The sequence below is a fragment of the Apodemus sylvaticus genome, chromosome 3 (assembly GCF_947179515.1).
Source record: "Apodemus sylvaticus chromosome 3, mApoSyl1.1, whole genome shotgun sequence".
NCBI classification, from domain to species: Eukaryota; Metazoa; Chordata; class Mammalia; order Rodentia; family Muridae; genus Apodemus; species Apodemus sylvaticus.
This window is the reverse complement of record NC_067474.1, coordinates 159,871,032-159,893,950: the sequence shown is the minus strand read 5'-3', so window position 1 is coordinate 159,893,950 and position 22,919 is coordinate 159,871,032. Positions and strand designations below refer to the sequence as shown.

Here is a 22,919-nt window from a genome sequence, read left to right as displayed (position 1 = left end):
GGCTTTTTATTCAGCATTATCTGAATGTCAGTTTTCCTTTATAAACCATGTTTTTTGATTTAGGCTGAAAGCACCACCATGGTATTGTGTAGAGAGAACAATTTCACATATCCTCTATTTCTACATATAGCAGTATGTAAGTTATATATTCACTTTTGGCCTGTAATCTTTTTGGTTTTTTGAGACAGGGTTTCTCTGTGTAGTCCTGGCTGTCCTGGAACTCACTCTGTAAACCAGGCTGGCCTGGAACTCAGAAATCTGCCTGCCTCTGCCTCCCAAATGCTGGGATCACAGGCGTGCACCACCACGCCCCGCTTGTGCCTGTAATCTTTAGAGTGATTTTGACCATCTTCAAGTGCCATATCTGAATTTCTGTTGTAGGCTGACCTCATTTCAAATCAGTAAAGTTTCTGTTACCTACTTGTCGCTACTACACTGGTGAAAATACATTGTAAAACAGGTTGGTATTACAGAACATGTGTTTGCTATCTAGGGAGAGTGATTAATGACTCCTTACCCCCATAAAGATATAGCCTCCTTACAATCTTATCTGGACCTCTGAAATTTGCTGCTGAATAAGCTCCCCCTTTCTTATTCCTTCTCAACTCTTCACTGCCTGGTTCAACTCAGTTGTTCAGATTCAAACTCCTCTCCCAGCTGAGCTAGTCAATCTTGTTCTTCTCTAAGACACTGAATTGCTCTGCTTGGCCTCAATCTTTTCTAATCTTCTGCCTCTGGCTCTTTCTCTTGCTCATTTTGTCTTTACCTGTGTCTAGCATGTTCTCTCTTCTCTTTAAAACACTTCCAGTAAAACTGTTTCCTTCTCCCTCTCCATTGCTCTACCCTGTCAACACTACTGTACTGCTGTCCATGAACTCTCCTGTATTCCTCTACTATTCTCTTCTTTCTGTACTGTCTTTCTTTCCCCTAAGTACCTTGGCTTTCCTCTCTTTCCTCATGAGAGTTGAGCATATCCTATTTTGTCAAATCTTTCTCTGATTTGTCACCTTTTTTGGTACCCAGTTGTATATCACTTTCAAACATGGGTGCTTCCTTCTACATACTTTCCAACCTTCATCATTTGGGTTTGAAGTGACCATTAAGGGCTTGACTGTATTCCAATCAGAGTGATTGTATGTGTGTTGTTGGGCAGAACCACATGCTAAGTAGAAACAGGTTCAAATATCCCAACGTAATTTTTCTTTCACTGAGTCTATATCTTTGGAGTTTTATGTTGATTAGTTTTGAGTGTTGGAACTATCTTGCATTCTTGATGTAAACTCAGCTCTCCTTCCATTTACATATAATTTAGTGACAGTATCTGTGTTTGTATATATTCTGGCAAATGCTCTATAATTTCCTTTGCATATATTTGTGTCTGCTTAACTGCTTAGGGTGTAGAGGTAAACCAACTTTGTATGGTGTCTCTCTAGTCTTCCTCTTCTTTGCGTTTTATTCAATACTCTCATTTTCCCATTATTATAAGGTTTGCCTAATGAAATGAGAATTCCATGCTAATGTGTCCCGTCCTCAGACACTGTTAGAGGAATCTCTTCCCACTTCAGCTTGTCCTTGATGTGTGTCCCACTTTTGTAATGTAGGAGGTTGATATTTTTTTCACTTATTTCTAGGAATCATGTCTTTTTCAGTTTTAATGGATTTGTGTATAACTCTATAGAGCATTGCATAAGGTAACAGTGGTGACATTATCATACACTGCAGTGTCCCCTTTTCAGCTCTAGCTCTCACACATAGACAAACATTCTTTTAGTTTAAATAAGCTGAATAATATTTTGTTAGGACTTTAGTGTCTTCAGAGAAACAGGTCTGTTATATTGAACCATTGTATTCTCTTTGAGTGCCTATTCATTAATTTCTACATGACCTGATTAGTGTCTTTCTCTGTACTACTGTAGAATGACTCCTTTTCATGCTTGAAATCCCTCACTTACAAAATTATGTGAAAATGCCTTTGACAACCAGTGTCTCACTGCCAAATTTCTCAATGCATCTTTACTACCCCACTTATGTGCAAGTGTCTTTCCTGACTGCTGGCACTCACCCGGACACTCTATGAAAGTATCCTTCAGGCTCTATGAATGCTGTCCCAATGCTTATTGATTTTTGTCTCCACAGCGGCTAATTAAGAATTAAAAATGTGACTCTGCAGTTAAGGGCCCTTCTTACCACATTCAGGTTCAGTTTCCTGTAACTGTCTGGGGACTTTTCTTCCTTCCAGAACTCTTTTTCCAGAATATCTGTTATGGTTGTCTGATTGCTATAGCTTTTGCCTTTCTGAAGTCTACAGAGCTACATTCAGGCAAAAATAATGTTCCATATAAAATTAAACTACATGTTATTTAGAAATTATAAATGATCTGGAAGTATTGCATAGGACACAAGAAACAGTATAGGAAAGAGTATGAGAGGAAATGTGAAGCCTGAGTATGTTACAGGAAAGCTGACCTTTCTTCATATGAACATTTTAACAATTAGGAATGATCCCTATGTATGATAAAAATGTTTTGTATCCATGAATCCCAGATCTGGATACTATTATCTTTTCATTGTAATGTGAGAAAAGAAGATTTAGCATATCGAGGATATATTTAGGTATGAACTTTTATGAGAAGGCACCCTAATTGTGCAGGAATTTATAATACAAGAAAGTGCTGTTATCCAGCATCCCCTCAACCAAGAAACCTATTATAGAAGGAAAGTGAACTGTATCAGATTCCACCATTTCCTTAATGTAAAGTATAACCATGGGACCCAGATCTTAATACTCACCACTGATCACTCAGGTGTGATGTAGAAAGAACATGCTCCCACTCTAAATAGTTCACAGTCATTAAACAAGACTCATTCATTAGTAAAATAAATTGGATTATATGTTACGTGTTCAGACATGGCTGAGATTTGAAGAGCATTTGTTGTTCTTGCACAGGACCAGGATTGGGTTTTTAGCACCACACCATGTTCCATAACTAACTATACTTCCAGTTTGTAGGAATCTGACCTTCTTCTCTGATATCCATTGATACAATGAATGCAACTGAGGCACATGCATACACATGCAGGAAGAACATTCACAAATAAAGCTAAACAAAATAAAATAAAAATGAACAAATTCAATTTTAAAATTGTGTAAATACAGTTTAGAACAATAGTATGACATGCTGCTGCATATGTATGGAAGGTCTTTGCACAAGGCTTAGGCAATTGAACAATTCTTTAGCTTATTCACTTAAGACTCCATGTTTTAGCTACTAATTGATCTGCTTCTTGGAAGCTTGTAGAGAAAGCAGGAAGAAGGCAGATGTAAGAGAGCTTATAATCACAGGGAAAAGGTTAAAAGGATGCTCTTTGGTTCTTTAAGGTTCTGAACATTAATTTCTCTCTGGCACTCAGTAGCTAGATTCTCCTAAACGCCCAACATGATCAGTGTGTATTAATGTTGCCTACCATGGTTTAGCAATCACATGAAGTTTTAAACAGACTTTTATGAGTTGAATTGTAACATTCTACCTTGTAAATAGGTTCACATAAGTTTCAATTGATAAAGGATCTCACAAAATTTTGCATGCATGGAAAGCAGAAACAAGTTCATCTTGAAGGAGGAGTAAGTTACAAAGCAAGAGAATGGTTATAAGTAGACATAATGACAAGTTTATCATATTGAAGAAATATATGATATTTGCTATGTAAATGGAGCCATTGCATGATGTGTTTTTCTGCAACAAAGTACAATACACATGGGAAATACAAGCACTGTTTCTGCAGGTTGAATGAAATAAAATGGATTCTAAGTATGTTCTAACACCTAGAAATACTGACAACACTTTTCAGACATTTTTTTTAACCAAATCTATTTATTTATTTATTATATGTAAGTACACCGTAGCTGTCTTCCGACACACCAGAAGAGGGGTCAGATCTCATTACAGATGGTTGTGTGCCACCATGTGGTTGCTGGGGTTTGAACTCAGGACCTTCAGGAGAGCAGTCAGTGTTCTTTACCGCTGAGCCATCTCACCAGCCCCCTTTCAGACAGGTTTTAAGCATTCTGATCACTACCTCTATGTTGTATCATGTGGTTTATATCAGTAAGAATTTTCTACAGATATTGTTGGGATCCTGTGCTGAAGACTGCTTCTCAAAAGCATTATGGAATGTCCTATTTACTGACCTTGTTCTCTTTTATTGTTTAAGGTAGAAGGCTCTCATGCTCCATGCTTTCCCCGTTCCTGTAGCCATGTTTCATGCAGGTTGAGAGTCTGAAGAGCAATCATAGTAGACAGAGGTGGAGAACCTGCTTTGGATTGGAAAGTGTCCTAAGCAGCTAATGGGAGTGCTGCAAGAATGACTTGCAGTTATTGATGGATGCAAGCTGACAGCTCTGTAATCTGCTGGAGACCAGTCTCTAAACAGCTCTTCTTTGCAGATAGAAGGTACTTTGCCTAAGCTACTTCCTTAGGAATAATAAATCATTTCAGTCATTTACCCCAGGTTCTCTATTATCTAATGAGTCAGCATTTTAAAATGTTAGATCCTTTACTCATAGAAAAAGTAGCACATTTGTTTTTGTTTGTTTATTTTTTTGTTTTGTTTTTAAACATAGCAGCTCCTATGTAGGTTGCTTGGCTGCACTTTCTGTTTGCCAAACCTAGACCTAGAGTCTATTATTTCTTTCTTTCTTTCTTTCTTTCTTTCTTTCTTTCTTTCTTTCTTTCTTTCTTTCTTTCTTTCTTTCTTTTTTCTTTCTTTCTTTCTTTTCTTACACTCTAGGTTTTATTCCCCTCTCTGTCGACTCTCTTACTGACTGATCCAAATCCCATACCTCCTCCCCATAGAGACATGGGGATGTCTCCATGAAGATATCTCCACCTCCTCCCCACCCCACCAGACCTGTATATTCCTGGAGGCCTCCAGTCTGTCCAGCGGTTAGGTGCATCCTCTCTGACTAAACGTAGACCCAGCAGTCCTCCACTGTACATGTACTGTCAGCCTCATATCAGCTGGCATATGTTGCCTAGTTGGTGATCCAGTGTCTTCGCAATCTTGAGGTTCCAGGTTAATTGAGGCTGCTGGTCCTCATATATGGTGGCCATCCTCCTCAGGTTCTTCCAGCTTTCCCCTAATTCAACCACATGTGTCAGGAGCTTCTGTCCATTTGTTGGATGCAAATGTCTGCCTCTGACTCTTTCAGATGCTCCTTGGGTCTTTTGTAGGGCAGTCATGATAGGTCCCTCTTTGTGAGTGTTCCATAGCCTCAGTAACAGTGTCAGGCCTTAGGGACTCCCCTTGACTTGCATCCCACTTTAGGCCTGTCATGGCACCTATTTTCTTAAGGCTCTTCTCCATTTACATCTCTGTGTTACCTCACTCAGGATGATATTTTCTAGTTCCATCCATTTGCCTGCAAATGAATAATATTCCATTGGGTAAATGAACCATGTTTTCTGTATCCATTCTTCTGTCTTGGGACATCTGTGTTGTTTCCAGCTTCTAGTCATTACAAATAAGGTCTCGATGTACATAGTGAAAAAGTTGTTCCTGTGGCATGGTAGGGCATCTTTTGGGTTTATTCTCAAGACTGGTATTGTGGGTTCTTCAGGGAGATATATTTGCAATTTTCTGAGGAACCTCCAGATTGATTTCCAGAGTGGTTTTACCAGTTTGCAATCCCATCAGCAATGGATCAGAGTTCCCCCTTCTGCACATCCTCCCAACATGTATTATCACCTGATGGTTTGATCTTAGCCATTCTGATTGGTGTAAGGAAGAATCTCAGGGTCATTTTGACATGCATTTCTATTACCAGTTTTAAGTGCTTCTCCACCACTGTTGATTCCAATGTTGTGAATTCTCAGTTTAGTTCTACACTTCATTTTTATCATTGGGTTGTTTGGGGTTTTGGTGGTTAGCTTCTTCAGTTTATATATATATATATATATATATATATATATATATATATATATATATATATATATATATATATATATTAGCCCTCTATCAGTTGTGGAGTTAGTGAAGGTTGTTTCCCAATCTGTAGGTTGTTGATTTCTTACTATGTCCTTTGTCTTACAGAAGCTTTCCAGTTTTATGAGGTCCCCTGTATCAATTATTGATTTTAGAACATGAGCCATTGGAGTTCTGTTTAGGAAATTTCCCCCTGTTCTTGGACTTGGGCTTTGTGCAGGGTGACAAATACGGATCTATTCTCATTTTTCTACATACAGACAACCAGTTAGACCAGCAACATTTATTGAAGATGCTTTCTTTTTTCCATTGTATATTTTTTGTTTCTTTGTCAAAAATCAAGTGTGCATAAGTGTGTGATTTTATTTCTGAGTCTTCAATTCTATTTCATTGATCAACCTGTCTGTCTCTGTATCAATACCATGCTGTTTTTGTCACTATTGCTGTGTAGACAGAATTAGACTGTGTTTCCTTTCAGGAATATGAAATGCCCTTTACCCCTGAGTCATCTCTTCATCTCATGGGTTACATTTCTGGTACATTTTCACGATAGAGCCTGAATATAATCTTGAGCTCTGTTTAATGAAAAATAATGGAAGAATTCTAAATGATACTTATCTGTGTTACCTTTAAGGACATTAGATGGATGAGCTCAAATAATAAAGAAAAGAATAGTGATCATGTCAAAGAATCATAAATGGTAATCTGTATACTCTATAATGCTAGATCAAACAGCTCAAATAATAAAGAAAAGAAAATTGCTGAAGACAATAATTTCAGATTTTTTAGTTGTGCAAGTTTTAGATTCATGAATAATAATGTATCCATAAATAATGAAGAGTTAGAATGAGTCTTATACATCTTGATTATTTTAGAGTTTGTAGTCAATTTTATTTGCTTTTTAAATGTTATTTTATCCTTTCATTCTGTTTTATTAGGTATTTGCTTTATTTACATTTCAAAGGTTATCCCCTTTCTGGTTTCCCCTCAGAAGACACCCTCTCTCTTCCCCCTTCCATTCCCCCGTGCTCACCAACTCACACACTCACTCTTCCCTGTCCTAGCATTCCCCTATCCTAGGGCATTGAGCTTCTCAGGACCAAGTGCCTCTCCTCCCTTTGATGTCCAACAAGGCCATCCTCTGCTACCATGCAGCTGCAGCCATGGGTCCTTTCATGTGTACTATTTGGTTGGTAGTTTAGTCCCTGGGAGCTCTAGGGATACTGGTTGGTTCATAATGTTGTTCCTCCTATGAGGCTGTCCTCTCTGTAGACTCCTTATGTCCTTTCTCTAGCTCCTCCTTTGGGGGCCCTGTGGTCAGTCCAGTGGTTGGCTGGGAACACCCACTTCTGTATTTGTTGGGCACTGACAGAGCCTCTCAGGACACAGCTACATTAGGCTCCTGTCAGCAAGTGCTTGTTGGAATCCACATTAGTGTCTGAGTATGGCGACAGTATATGGTGTGGATCCCAGGTGCAGCAGTCTCTGGATGGTCTTTCCTTTAGTCTCTCTTCCACACGTTGTCTATGTATCACCTCCCATGGCTGTTTTGTTCCCCCTTCTCAGAAGGACCAAAGTATCCATACTTTGTTCTTCCTTCGTGTTGATCTTCAATTGGTCTGTGAATTGTATCTTGGGTATCCAAGCTTCTGGGCTAACATCCACTTATCAGTGAGTGCATGCCATGTGTGTTCTTTTGTGATTGGGTTACCTCACTCAGATGGTATTTTCTAGTTCCATCTATTTGCCTAAGAAGTTTCATGAATTATTGTTTTTAATAGCTGAATAGTATTCCATTGTGTAAATGGACCACACAGTTTCTATATCCATTCCTCTCTTGAGGGACATCTGGGTTGTTTCCAGCTTCTGGCTATTATAAATAAGGCTGCTATGAACAAAAATCCAACAAAGAAAGAGGACTTCAGATCAATTTCTCTTATGAATATCAATGCAAAAATACTCAAAAAAAATTCTTGCCAACTGAATCCAAGAACACATCAAAACAGTTATTCACGATGATCAAGTAGGCTTCATCTCAGGGATGCAGGGATGGATGGTCCAATATATGGAAATCCATCAATGTAACCCACTACATAAACAAACTCATAGGAAAAAAACCACATGGACATTTCATTTGATGCTGAAAAAGCATTTGACAAAATTTAGCATCCCTTCAAAAGTCCTGGAAATGTCAGGAATTCAAGGTCCATACCTAATCATAGTAAATACAATCAATATACAGAAAATGAGTAGACAACATCAAACTAAAAGGAGAGAAACTACACTAAATCCAGGGACTGGACAAGGCTGTCCCTTCTCTCTATATCTATTCAATATAGTACTTTAAGTTCTAGCTAGAGCAATTAGACAACAAAAGGAGGTCAAAGGAATACAAATTAAAAAGAAGCCAAACTATTACTATTTGCAGATGATAAGATTGTATACTTAAGGGACACCAAAAACTCCACCAGACAACTCCTACATCTGTTAAACAACTTCAGCAATTTAACACAAATCAGTAGCCTTCCTATACTAGAAGGATTCTTATACATCTTAATATGAGCATTTTCATTATAAAAATCATTCCACTTTATCACTTTGTTTTCATATAAGACATTTATTTATACATGTATGTCTAAGAATTCTGAAGTGAAAACCACTACGTAATTTATAAAATTGTTACTTGCATTGGTTTTGTCACATAGTAGATAGAAAATGTTACTTAATTTTAATGATGTTTATATGTCTAATTTATGTCTTATTCTTTTGTGCAAATTTTCATCAGTTTATTATCTAAGTAGGTTTTTGACGGAAAAGCATGTCAATGTATTACTAGGTTCACATGCACCTTATACACTGTCAATACTAGTAGCTACTTTTCTGGATTGATATTTTAGTTGCCAGTTATTTTCACTCAGTTTCTGAAAAACGTTATTCCATTCTCTCCTGATTTTAATCTATGGATAAATATTTAGTACTATTGTATATTAATATAATATCACCTCTTTTGATTGTAAGGGATAGGACAAGACAACCAGGAAGAGATATACATTATTACAGCACTTATTTTTGACAATAGGGAGATGCATCCTGGAGTACAGTAATCCAATCTCAGAGACTTTCTTTTTGTTTGTTTGTTTTTTGGATTTGGTTTTTTTGTGTAGCCCTGGCTGTCCTGGATCTCACTCTGTATACCAGGCTGGCCTTGAACTCAAAATCCACCTGCCTCTGCCTCCCAAGTGCTGAGATTAAAGGTGTGCACCACCACTGCCCGGCTAATGCTATCTGTTTATTTATTTCATTAAATAGCCTCAAATTTTTCTTTAAATAAACATTTAACTTTTTTTCATGAAAATATTCTTATGAAATCACATCAGAAGTTATTTGATTCTATGATTTGTTTGTACTTTTGTTGCATACACTGATTTTACACTTCCTAAATGCTGCAATAGAAAGAAAACTATTTCTTTTTAGTCATTCTTGTATTTGCTTTTCCATGTTCTATTTCTTTGTTCTAGAAAGAATAAATCATTTTATATAGGCCTTACAATCCCAACTGAGTATTTTAGTCTAGAGTCAGCTTGTTTGCACCCAACTTCTGACAAGATAGATACATGGTTCATATTTGAGCAAAACTGACAATTGTAGAATTTGGAAGCACAGTTTTACTCACCAACAATTTACTATCTGAGATTTAACATTGGTATTATTCTTGTCATCAAGAAAAGTGTTCTTGCCAGGCGTGGTTGCACACGCCTTTAATCCCAGCACTTGGGAGGCAGAGGCAGGCAGATTTCTGTGTTCGAGGCCAGCCTGGTCTACAGAGTGAGTCCCAGGACAGCCAGGGATACACAGAGAAACCCTGTCTCAAAAAACCAAAAAAAAAAAAAAAAAAAAAAAAAAAAAAAAGAAGTGTTCTTAAAGATATATTTTTATATCTAGACCTCAAATATATACATTACAATATCTCAATGTATGCTTTGAACCCATTATGTTATCAGATTTATTTAGAGGCAATGACACAATATAGATTATGGTAAATTTAGATGTTATCATTTCTTCACGTGGCCTCATCGTTCTCATGTACTGACGTAGTTTCTGTTCTTGATTAGGCTTCAGAGTATGACATGAATTCTATGGGAGGGAACCTAAAATCCAATCAGAATATGATTTACTGTATTTGGTTTTTGTTGATGGTTTCATAAAACACCATCCACCATGACAGCGAGTACTGATAGCAAATAGCCGTGATGTTGAAATAGAAAGGTGACTAACTGATCACATCCTCAACCCAGTCACTAAAGAGGATGAGACAACTAAGATGGCTTGGGTCTACTCTTTTCTCTCAGAGTCTACCCCCAGTGTTGAACATTTAGTAATGTTTCAATAATAAAATTTCTCGAAACATCGTAACCAACAGAGGATCCAAGATTAAAAGTATGAACCAATACAAGACTTATTCATTCATACCTATATAATAAGTCTTCTAATATCATTGTACATTTTAACTGATTTTGGTATCAATGTAGAAAATATAGCTTTAATATCTTGTATGGTATTCCTGTTCGCATTTTTGTATAACAGAAACTCACCCTATAGGCCTGACTTTCCCATATCCTGATACCGAGACCAGAATGGCTTTTAGGTCACGTAAATCTGCCTGCCTGAGGCCCCTAACAGCCAGGATGAAAGACCTATCCCACTGTATCAGGCTTGAATTAAACTTTATCTTTTACTCTTTCTGCTGGCATGGAACAAGTGTTTTATTCAGTTGTGCCACCTGTGACTTTCTTGACTGAGCCAGCTCCTTCAGCTTGCATTGAAAGACTGATTTTTTATTTTATTTTACCTGCATGCTGTATCTTCATAACTTTGCCCTTTCATTGAGTTACCATCAGGCTTCCAGAGTTCATTTCTTGTTCCATCTCAGATTGAGCACTCCTTAGATTTTTATATCTCTGGATACAGTGTTCAAATCCTGCATTATCATAATTATTCCCTTAGCCACTTGTAGGAGTTCTCCGGTCTTTCATTCATTTGTTTCTGCCTTCTTTGACTTCCTGTACTTATTTCCTTTTTATGTCTTTGGATCTCATTGAACGTTTTCAAATTATATTTTGAGTTCATCTCTTGAGTTTGTTTCATAATTTATTTCATCATGAACATTGGTATTGCATTAGTGATTTGAGGTAAGGAAATTCTGTCAACATTGTCAAATTGCCTTAGTTCTAGCCTCTCAATTTTCTTTTGCTGTGTGGCATTAGGTTAGGTGGCAGGGATTTCCATATGAGATGTTATGCTTAAGCATTGAGAATCTAGGTGGGTGGCAGGAAGAGAGCTTCCTACTAGATTCATCTCTGTTCTAGGCAGGTAGCACACATGTGTGTGGTGTAGATCAGATGTAGAGCATCCTACAGCTATGTGGAAATCTTCCTGAGACTGAGAGGGAAGTGTAGGTCAGAGTGTGCAATATAAAATTGGTTAGGGGAATTTTCTACCCTGGGCAGAGTTAGAGATGAAGCAAAACCTTAAGCACAGACATTGTGGGTTGGCTTTGTGGACTCCTCATGCTCTCTTCAGGGACTTAAAAAGATCCTCTCTTGAGAAAGGTTCTTCGTGATCCTCCTGATCTCCATCAGAAGGTTCTTCCTGATCTTTCTGATCTCCACCTGCCTCCAGCGTGCGAGGATTAAAACCCTGAATCTCTATGCCCATCTTCTGTATGCATCACCAGGATAATTTATCAACCTATATGCATATGTGTAGGCTGGGTGTGAATGAACTTCATGTCTGATAGATTACAGTGAAAATCTGAAAGTATAGAGAACATTTCAGGAAAGCTATCTTTTTCATGTGTGTCCTTTAAGAAGTTGTTAGCCTCCTTTCACTGTTGTTCATGATCAATTCAGAAACTGAGTAGGCTACACTATTTTCACCATGAATTTAAAGTTTCTCCATGCCCCTGACTTTTGAGAGATATTTGATTAGAAGTTTGACTCATGTTATCCAAGCTAAAATGCTACCTGATTATCAGTGTTAATTGCATGACCTTTAGGAAATTGTTTCTAGACTTCTCATTTTTTTTTCTCTTTGTCTGCTGAGAACAATGAAATGTTAGAAATCCAAATCCAGTACCCTTCCGTATAGTATCATTCACACACACACACACACACACACACACACACATACACACACACACTCATATTACAGTGTTTTCTTTTTTTTAAAAGATTTATTTATTATTATATGTAAGTACACTGTAGCTGTCTTTAGACACACCCGAAGAGGGTGTCAGATCTCATTATGGATGGTTGTGATCCACTATGTGGTCGCTGGGGTTTGAACTCAGTACCTTTGGGAGAACAGTCAGTCCTCTTACCCACTAAGCCATCTCATCAGCCCTAAGGAATTTCCCAAGAACAAAGGATTGTTGTGTATTTTGTTCATTTATGCACTGAGAGAATTATAGTAAAGGTTAAGTTAAATATCTTCCTTTCCTATTTTATCTGTTTTCTTCATGTTTTTCAAATGTCTGTAGGTTTTGTTTTTGTCTTTACTCTTTTCTCAGTCTTTCATGACTGTGTTTATTCTGCATGTATTTTGGTGAATCACACATGTGTAGGGTCTGCAGAGTCCGGAAGAAGGCATAAGATGCTCTGGCACGAGAGCTACCATTTGTGTGTTGTTATGGAACTCCAGTTATCTGGAAGAAGATACAGTGCTCCTAACCAGTAACCCTCACTCCTTCCCCTGTAGGTAGATGAGAAATGTATTAAGTACAATTGAGAGGAATGTGAACTTTTGTCTTGCTATGCTGTCGCTTTTAGCACAGTTTCTTCTTCCTGAACTGAAAATCAAGATTTACAAATCATACTCTTCATTATATAGATATCTGTTTCATTTCATCTGACTTATACTATGGATTTTATACGGAAACTTTTGGAAGATTGTTGTGTAAAATAATGGTCTTTCTGACTTATTATTCCTTAGGATTTTTAATCTAGAAGATTTTGCTGGATTGTGGGTAGTATATTATGTTTCACATTATTCTCCATTCCTTGTGTGGGATAGAGCTTTCCTGTGTTGTGCATGAGTTCTTTTACATTCATTTACTGTCCTATTCCCAGTGCCCTCATGGAAAATTCATATCTGATTCTTTTGTGCATATTTTTATCAGGTTATTATCTAAGTTTGCTCTTGCCCTTTGGAAAATAAACACCTGATTCTTTTGTGTATATTTTTGTCAGTTTATTATCTAAATTGTTTCTTGACTTAGAAACATGTCTTAATGATTTACTACATTCAGATGTACATTAAACACTGGCAATAATAGTATCCACTTTTTCTGGAAGTAATACTAGAATTGCGAGTTGGATTTGAAAAACATCATTTCATACTCTCCTGATTTTAATCAATGGGTAAGTAATTATTACTACTGTATGGTATTATAATGTAGCCTCTTTTGATGGTAAGGGATAGAAACAAGACAAATGAAATTGAGTTACACATTGTTATAGGACGTAGATGTGTGAATAGCTGGCTACATCTGGGAGTTGAGAGAACCAATCTTTTAACGACACTCCTCAGGAATACTAGACTGAATGCTATGGCCTTGTACTAATCAAGAGTCCCAATGTCTGACTACTACATATAGCTATTTGAATTTTGTTTACTATAAAAAGATTTGATGTAACAAGTGACAATAAACTTTAATTGGGAGGTTCAAATGTACAGAATTATGTCTATCTGGAAATAGGTGTGTATTTCAGGAAATGTCAGTTCAATTTTTTTTGTTTTGTATTTTTTGGGGGAGGGGGTTGGATTTTTTTTTTTTCAAGACAGGGTTTCTCTGTATAGCCCTGGCTGTCCTGGAACTCACTCTGTAGACCAGGCTGGCCTCGAACTCAGAAATCCGCCTGCCTCTGCCTCCCAGAGTGCTGGGATTACAGGCATGCGCCACCACCCAGTTCCAAGTTTTAAAGCAGAAGCTGTAGTGTTCATGGTGACTTTCTCGTGGGAGCATGTAAAACATCGGTGCACTGGTAGACATACATTGCTAAACAGGTTGGTATTTTAGCATCTACGGAGAGCCTTTTGATGACTCCTTATACCCAGTTGCCTACAGAACCCATTTATCAGTCTGTATGCTACACTGGCATATCCAAGACCATTTTTGACACTGAGCAATCTTCTGACTTCTCAGATTATTCCTTAGGGATGCATAAAACCAAGTGATATCTTCTTATATCTTTAAATAGCTTATTAAATGTATCATCAAATTGGAGTGTTCCACATTCCTCACAGTTGTTCAGATTCTTTTTAGAATGGAACGACTGGTTTTAGTAATGTATGGTGACAGAAAAATGAAAAACATTTTTTCCTTCAGTAGAGTTTCTCACTAGTATGAATTCTATGATGTATTTCTATATAGTGATGCAGAAAATAAAACATGTATTCATGGCATTAAATGAAACATCAGAAAGCCTTTGTTTTTTTGCTTTGAGTGAAATGTTTCAGGGAAGTTGTAGCTATGTTTTGGTTTATCAGTAAAGACAAATTATTTTAAGATTGTATGAATCTTGAGGAAATTTTGTCACTCTGGAACTTCTGTTCTTGGTGCAACCTTAGAGATTACAGTTCTTGGTGCTACCTTAGAGATTGCAGTTGTACAAAACTTGTTCCTGCAACATTCCTGGCAAACCTGGAGCTTCTGCTTTTGATCATGGCTGACCATAATCAAGGGACTGAGATTTGTGTGTGCTGCCTGCTCCCTTGAGCAGAAAGGAGAATATAACCTTTGTATTTGGAATCTGTGTTCGCCTCTAGTTATCCCTGTGTAATGTTTGAATAAAGTAAAAAGAGTGTGCCAACTGGCTGTCATTTTTCTTCCAAGAGGGCTGAACTCTTCTGCTCGGCCAGAAAATGAAGGTTCGGCGTCTTGATGAGCTTATGTCATCCCTGGTGACACTCACAACCAACAAAAACAAGAACTGACAGCTAATGTTCTGGAATAGGAGAGAGGGGAGTCTGTCCTCACCAAGACTGGAGATGAAAAACATGATCTTGGCATCTTGGCTACCTCATAGTCAGCAAGCTTTGGATGGAAACTAATGCCTAGTATTTGCGGAACCTGAAAACTTCCTTAAGCTGCAGTTGCTGTGCTCGCCTCCTAGGACATTCAGCAGCTCGTCCTGTCCCCTGCCAGGTCAGACGGGCTGTTGGGCCGGGAAAGGGGCATTAGCAAAAGGTACCACAATTGCATCTGGACACATTCCAACTAATTGTTTTTCTTTTTAGTATCAATTCAGAGATCTTCTTTATGTAGGCTTTTCTTACTCTGTTTATTTGATAAAAATATCCATTCTAATATATAATCTTCCCTCTGCATTTCCTCTATAGGGGGGTGAGTAGAAGGTAAGATAACTGTGATGCAAGCCATCAGTGAATTAATACTGTCTCGTCGTGTATCCTGAAATTACCTTTCTTCCAGAGTTAAGTCCTTCTCATCCTAGGCTGATAAGTTTCTTGGCTATTTAAATCTTTATCACCTTGTAGGTTTGAAATAAATTGCTTAGCTCTTGAGTGGCCAAGCCAATCCCAATCCAAAGACAGTTAATGTGTCCCAGCAACTTCTGAAAATCGTTAAGAGTCATTAATTGATTTCTCCTAATTTGCACCTTTTGTGGCATAACATTCTGCCAACTTATTATGTATCCAATATAATTAAGAGAATCCCCTCTTTGTATTTTTTCAGAGGTGATTTGCAAGCCGCAGCAAGACAAGTCCTGCAGGCAACCTTCAGTCAATGTCAAATGGTAACAACAACTAAAGCAAAAAGTGGCCATGAATTTGAAAGAACTGTGGGAAGTGAATGAAAACATGAAATAAAAAGGAAAGAATGTGCCAGGCAGTGGTCGCATATGCCCTCAATTCCAGCACTTGAGTGGCAGAGGCAGGCAGATTTCTAAGTTTGCAGCCAACCTGGTCTGCCGAGTGAGTTCCAGGATAGCCAGGGCTATACAGAGAAACCCTGTCTGGAAAAAACAAAACAAAACAAAAAAAAAAAAAACAAAAAACAAAAAAAAAGGAAACCATATATGGCTCCTCCTAGGTATGATGAAGTAGACTGTTTCTCATTGAAAAAAGAGAGAGCATAGTATAACCTAACACAGGGGCAGTCCATAATGGACATGACCCAAGGCCATATGAGGAGAGGGAGGAGGCAGAGCCAGACCAAGAATCCAGGAGGTTAAATGATCAATAAAAATAACCAGGTAGCCAAAATGGCATCATGTTAAGAAGGGCTGCTGGGAGGACATTTTCTCAAGCCCTAATTATCAGAGTAGTCAGCTAGCATAAATTTGTCATCCAACATATGCTGTAACCCTCAAGTCTCTTTTAGGTTTAGGCCCCAGGTTATTCTTTGAACAGTTTAAATATGGACTGGAATCTGCAAGTCTAGACACTTAGGCAGACGGGATATTTACATAATAAAGATATTGCCAGACTCATTTTCTTCCTGACACCATTGCCCTAAAACAGCAGGTTATTCTCCCTGACTGATTCAACTCAGCTTCTTAGGCTCCAACTCCTCTCCATGAAGACATTCAATCTGACTTCTCTAAGCTTCCCTTCCGTTGGTCTGCTTGGCCTCATGCTAACTCTGGTAATATGTTCCAATCTTCTCCCTCCTTATCATTCTCTGGCTTGTTCTGTCTTCACCTGTGCCAACTTGTCCTCATTTCAACCTGTCTCTGAAAACCTCTTCTGGGAACCTGGCCCTTTCTCTGTACTGTTCTCTTTGAATTAACGTCCCTTTCCTCTGTCTTTTTTGGACAACTGAGTATATCCAATTGTCTAAAATCTCTCTCTGATTTATTACTGAATCTGCCATTAAAGTAAACATCACTTTCAAACTTGGGTGCTCCTCCCTACAGTGGGCAGTCTCCCTGGATTCAATGTGTTTCTTGTTACTTCTGAGCTTTCCTGAGTTCCCCTCACAGCACTAAGTAGGCACTTCTCCTTCTTCTTCCTGAAGTCAAGGTGGAGAGGGTGTATATGTAATTCCCCAAATTAACTTGTATGGCTCACCCAGGAGCCAGGTTAGGCCTTGGAATTTTGGGATTTGTAGTTCTGTGGAAATAAAGAAGCCTAATGGAAAAATATGGTGACCTAATTCATTTTTTATAAGCCACTGGAATGTGTGACTGGCCCCTTCCAAGTGGCAAGTCCTGGGGGAATTTTCCTGATGAAGGTCCATTCCTTGGTCTGCATTTAATATATAATAAACCATTACTTTATATATGGTCCTCGTTGTGGTTTTGGTTTTCTGGCAAAAATCATAATTAACATATTGAGTCCCATAGCCAGATAAGTTTACCCTAAATTTGCTCTTCAATGCAAATACTGGAGAAATGACTTGAGCTGCCAGGAACCATGAGTGTCCAGAGGACCAATTTTCCCCATCAGGCAGCTTAAGTGGGGTCCTCCCAGAAACAAGTACTCTGTAGAAGCTAAACTAAGCAGTTACCCACTTGATGGCGCAAAATCATCGGCATTGAGCTGTGCTGCCCCCATGGCGTGTTTTGTTTCAAGTGATCTCATTTGGCCTTATTTGGGTTCAAAAATATTTATGGATGTGCTGGAGTGTGAGCATGCACATGCCACATCCCAAGTGTCAATATAAGGGAGAAGTTTGTAGGAGTAATATGGGTCTCACAGACACTGAACTGAGGTCATCACGGTCAGCATCAACAATCTCTAGCCGCTGAGACAATTCTCTGCCATTTATTTGTTTATCTGAGAATGGGACAACTGTTTAGTCCTAAGTATAAACTACCACATTTGGAAAAAGCAATAGCACTATATAATTTTCATTTGCAAATAGTATTTATTATTCAAATTGTATTTTTAGTGCATCTTGAAATGACAATATGCTTACAATGAGAAAGAAGACAACATTTTATTGATGCAATGCCTGTCCTCTTTTTGAGCATCTGTGAGAAGGCTCAGTGTGAAATGTCTGTAGGCTGCACAGCTAGAAACCTGACCTTGTAAACATATAAAAAATGTCCAGGTGCTGGAGAGATGGCTCAGTGGTTATGAACACTGAGTGCTCTTTCAGAAGTTATGAGTTCAATTCCCAGCAACCTCCTGATGGCTCAAAACCATCTTTAATGAGATGTGGTGCCCTCTTCTGGTGTGTCTGAAGACAGCTATAGTGTACTCATATACATAAAGTAAATAAATAAATATTTTTTAAAAAGTCCAACGTTGATTGCTCAAAGTTGTCTTCCAATCTGCACATATCAGTAATGGCCTAAATCACTGTAATAATATCACACACACACAGACATACACACAGGCACGCACTCACACACCAACACACACCAGAAATGTTTCCATTTAAATTAATTTTATTCCTGTTGCAGTTATCTAGTATCTCTAGATAATTTCCTTAGAAGTCACTATTTGAGGGCAGTGGTGCCACATGCCTTTAATCCCTGCCCTTGGGAGGCAGAGGCAGGTGGATTTCTTGAGTGCGAGCCCAGCCTGGTCTACAGAGTGAGGACAGCCAGGGCTACATGGAGAAACCCTGTCTCTGGGGGAAAAAATAAAGTCACTATTTGAAGATGCAGTGTCAAACAATAACTAATAGGATCTTGAAGAAACATGAATTATCAAACAATATTCACACAGCCATAGCAATTGAACTTCCAATCTGCACATATCAGTCATGGCCTAAATCACTGTAATAATATCACACGCACATGCACTCACACACCGACACACACCAGAATGTTTCTGTTTAAATTAATTTTATTCCTGTTACAGTATCTACTGTGTCCAGATAATTCCTTTAGAAGTCACTATTTGAAGATGCACTATCAAACAATAACTAATGGGAACATGAAGAAACATGAATTATCAAAAAGCAATTGAACTTTATTGTGAGATATGCAGTTGATTGCTGATTGTTCTACTTCATTACATCTCTGATAGATGAGGTATTTAATGTATTTGATATTCTCTTCTATTAAGCATTTTAACATTGTTAAATGTGTTGCAAAAACAGGAACTATTAGGGGTACATCTTCTACCAGTGGACTTGTACTCAGGAGGCTGCCACATATAAATAAAGAGTTCACCTGTAGCCTTGCCTAATGGCTGATATCCAAATCAGGCTGGATAACAAGCATCACCTCTAGGGATTTTGTGAAAATCTGAGAAACAAAGCCAAGAACCACCACACACCACCCTTCACAAACACCCTTACTTGAAAATATGAGTGTTAACAGAGTGGTATTTAAATAAACAATGGACCACACAGATGATCAGCATCCATTCTATACACTGCAGAAATAATACAGATCACCAAGTCAACATGCTAAAGAAGATGACCAGGACCCAAAGAAGAAATATAAATAACAATGGCCTAATAAAGTTCTGTACGTGACTCTTGGTTTTCAATTCCTTATCTTGGATATCATATAAATTGCCCTCCTTATAGGATACATATATTGTTTGTGGTTAGTGCCAAGGACAATTTATCAGCAAGTCATGGATGGAGACGAGTGCCTAGTATTTGCGGAGCCTGAAAACTTCCTTAAGCTGCAGTTGCTGTCCTGGCCTCCTAGGACATCCAGCAGCGCTTCCTGTCCCCTGCCAGGTCAGAGGAGCTGTTGGGCTGGGAAAGGGGCAGGAGCGGAGCAGGGGTGTGGAGCAGGGTGCATTTTCTGCCGCCACTCTCACAATTGTGTTGTGGGTATCTTACCATTATCAGGAAGTTTGAGATCCTGTGAATTGTGTTTATGGTGATATTTTAATTGATTTTATGGTTACCAAAGTATTTTTCTAAAATAATCTTGTAGATCCTTGGCCATATCTGGAGTTTGTACACCAGGAGGGCTTTATTTGCAAAAGCTTTAATAAAGCTCGAGGAATTCTCTGGAAAAATATCTCCTTGGTTTATGAAAAGCACTCTGCCCTTGCACATTCATGGTTTGTTGAATTCTGCAATGTGTGGGAATGCTTAGACCCCTGCACTCCGGGCTTTTTTTCCCAGAGAATTCTTGTTGAAGTTCAACAGTCTGGAGTCCATGTGTCCCAATACTTTCCTTGTTCCTTCTCCATGTTGCTGGGAAAAGGACTCTGTGTGTTAACAGTTTGACTGATCTCATAGGGTAAACTGAAATCCGTAGATGAAAGGAGACATTTTTCATGATATCATCTCTTTCCTTCATGTTTATTCTTTTGCCTGGTGTTGGCATCTTTTATTTTTGTACTGTGAAAAGTTCCAGGTTTTCTGAACAACAATTTCCCATTTTCAGGTTTCTATATGCTCAGCCAAATCTGCATAACTATAAATCAGAACTAAGAGCCCTGGATGGTAAAAGCCAAGGAAACTCTAAGAAAGGATGCAGGTTTGTTAGGAGGATTGAACAAGGGGTGGGGTGGGGCTCACCTGTTAGTAGAAATAGCAAATGAATTTGGTTTTTCCAGATGCTATCTGATTAATGATTCTGGAAAATTTCAATTTCCATTTAACGCTGAGCCATCTCTCCAGCCCCCGATATTTATTCCTTGAATTGTGCACTCACTGATGCACTGTATTGAATTAGTCCTGATTAGAGTGGAATAATTACTGTTGACCTTTTCTGTACTGTTTGGTGGAGACTCTTCTCCTTACTATGCTGAGGTATATTTCTTCTCTACTTACATTCTGGAAAGCTTTTTTTACTAGGCAGTTTCAGATTTTCCACAGGACTATAAAAGTACCTTTCATTCCAGCTCATATTCCTCTGCCAGAGGCCTTATTCAATCTGGTTTTGCTCTGAGACACTGAAATGCTCTGCTTGGCCTTAAATTAACTGTAGCAATTTTTTTTAACTCTGTGGGATCTTGTCTATCTCTTTCTCATTCTGTCTTTACCTATGCCTAGCATGTTCTCTTTTCTTGTTTTTTATTTTTTTCTTTTTGTTTTCCCAGACAAACTTTCTCCATTTTTCCCTGGCTGTCCTGGAACTCACACTGTGGAACATGTGCTGGGACTCAAGGCATGCGCCACCACTGCACAGCTCATGTTATCTTTTAAATCTGAATTTGTAAAACTCTCCCAGTAAAAGTGTTTCCTTCTCCCTCTCTGTTGCTCTACCCTCTCATCTGCACTGTACTGCTATTAATGCCCTCTACTGTGTTCCTTTACTATTCTCTTCCTCCTGTACTGTCTTTCTCTCCATTAAGTAGCTTCCCTTTCCTCTCTCAACTGAGGAGAGTTGTGCATATCCTGTTCTGTCAGATCTTTCTGTGACATTCCACATTTTCTGCTATTCAATTAGACCTCGCTTTCAAACAGGGGTGTCTCTTTCTACTCAGTAACTGTCCTTTTGTTGTTTGATATTAAAGTGAGTACTAAGTGCATGCTTGCCTTCCAACCATAGTGATTCAAGTTGTGTGCCAGGGAACAAACCACACCGTAAGTCAGAACAGGTTCAAATATCCCTACATAATAATCAATCAGTTTAGATGTGCAGAATTTCTTCTTCCTGAAATGAAAACCAACCTTCACAAATTAATACTCTTCATTAAGTAGATATCTGTTTCATCTATTCTGACTTCTACCAAGAATTTTATTGTGAACTTCTTTGATGATTGTTCAAGGAAATTGTTCTTTGTGAGATTGTATCCTTAGGATTTTTAATCTACAAGGTTTGCTGGCATTGTGAGTGGCAAATTATGCTTCATATTGTTCTCCATTCTTAGTGTGGGATAGAGCTTCACTATGCTGTATGTGAGGAACATTTCCTACTTTTATTCATTCATTCTTCACAATAAATGTCTTATTTCCTACGACCTCATGAAAAATTTATGTCTTTTTCTTTTGTGCAATTTTTCATCAGTTTATTATCTAAGTAGGTTTTTGACTGAAAAACATGTCTTAATGTATTACTAAGTTCACATGTACCTTATACATTGTCAATACTGGTAGCTGCTTTTCTGGATTAATATTATAGTTGCCAATTATTTTCTCTCAGTTCTTGAAAAACATTATTCCATGCTCTCCTGATTTTAATCTATGGATAAATATTTAGTACTACTGTATGTTAATGTAATATCACCTCTTTTGATTGTAAAGGATAGGACAAGACAACTAGGAAGAGATATACATTGTTACAGCACTTATTTTTGACAATAGGGAGATGCATCCTGGAGTACAGTAATCTAATCTCAGAGACTTTCTTTTTGTTTGTTTGTTTGTTTGTTTGTTTTTTGGATGTGGTTTTTTTCGAGACAGGGTTTCTCTGTATAGCCCTAGCTGTCCTGGAACTCACTCTGTATACCAGACTGGCCTCGAACTCAGAAATCTGCCTGCTTCTGCCTCCCAGAGTGCTGGGATTCCAGGTATGTACCCCCACTGCCTGGCTTTTTTTTTTTTTTTTTTTTTTTTGGTGTTTCAAGACAGGGTTTCTCTGTGTAGTCCTGGCTGTCCTGGAACTCACTCTGTAGACCAGGCTGGGTTTGAACCCATCTGCCTCTGCCTCCCAAGTGCTGGGATTACAGGCGTGTGACACCACGCCCAGCCTCTCAGAGATTTGAATGCTATGGTCTTCTAGTACTCAAGAGTCCCAGTGTCTGAACACGACACATTGATATTTGAGTTCGTCTACTTTAAAAGGATTGTGATGAACCAAGTGATAGTAAACTTTGATTGAAAGCCTCAAGTATGGAATTGTGTGTATCCAGATTCAGGTGTGTATTTGAGGAAATGTCAGTTGCAAGATTTAAAATCGAAGTCCTAGTGTTCATATTGCCTCCATGATGAATTTATGTACAACCATAGGTTATTCTTCCCATTCTAGAAGGAGGTCTTTTTCAGTCTCAATGAAATTGAAGATGTACTTTCCTTGTTGTACACATAGACAAAATAATTCCAAGAT

The 22,919-nt window shown here is 38.2% G+C and overlaps 4 protein-coding genes and 1 pseudogene across 9 annotated transcripts in view; 3 read left to right on the top strand and 2 right to left on the bottom strand.

The window, feature by feature from the left end:
• LOC127681600 (oocyte zinc finger protein XlCOF6-like) overlaps nt 1–22,919 on the bottom strand; it is a 1,434,619-nt gene that overhangs the window by 1,241,819 nt on the left and 169,881 nt on the right. The gene's annotated exons all lie outside the window — the stretch shown is intronic.
• Nucleotides 1–22,919, top strand: part of LOC127681615 (oocyte zinc finger protein XlCOF6-like) — a 988,257-nt gene that overhangs the window by 853,995 nt on the left and 111,343 nt on the right. The window contains exon 1 of one of the 5 annotated variants that reach the window (XM_052178088.1): nt 4,395–4,451. The exons of 2 other annotated variants lie outside the window; for them this stretch is intronic. The gene's annotated coding sequence lies outside the window, so the exon portion shown is untranslated. Of the gene's footprint in view, nt 1–4,394; nt 4,452–15,162; nt 15,188–19,383; nt 19,652–22,919 lie in introns of those variants that run through there. 2 more of the 5 variants (XM_052178086.1, XM_052178084.1) reach the window with 2 other exon arrangements.
• LOC127681631 (gastrula zinc finger protein XlCGF26.1-like) overlaps nt 1–22,919 on the bottom strand; it is a 117,080-nt pseudogene that overhangs the window by 34,971 nt on the left and 59,190 nt on the right.
• LOC127681617 (oocyte zinc finger protein XlCOF6-like) overlaps nt 1–22,919 on the top strand; it is a 1,149,846-nt gene that overhangs the window by 1,108,439 nt on the left and 18,488 nt on the right. The window lies entirely within an intron of this gene.
• Nucleotides 15,126–22,919, top strand: part of LOC127681614 (zinc finger protein 665-like) — a 233,961-nt gene continuing 226,167 nt past the window's right edge. The window contains exon 1 of the mRNA XM_052178082.1: nt 15,126–15,187. The gene's annotated coding sequence lies outside the window, so the exon portion shown is untranslated. The remainder of the gene's footprint in view (nt 15,188–22,919) is intronic.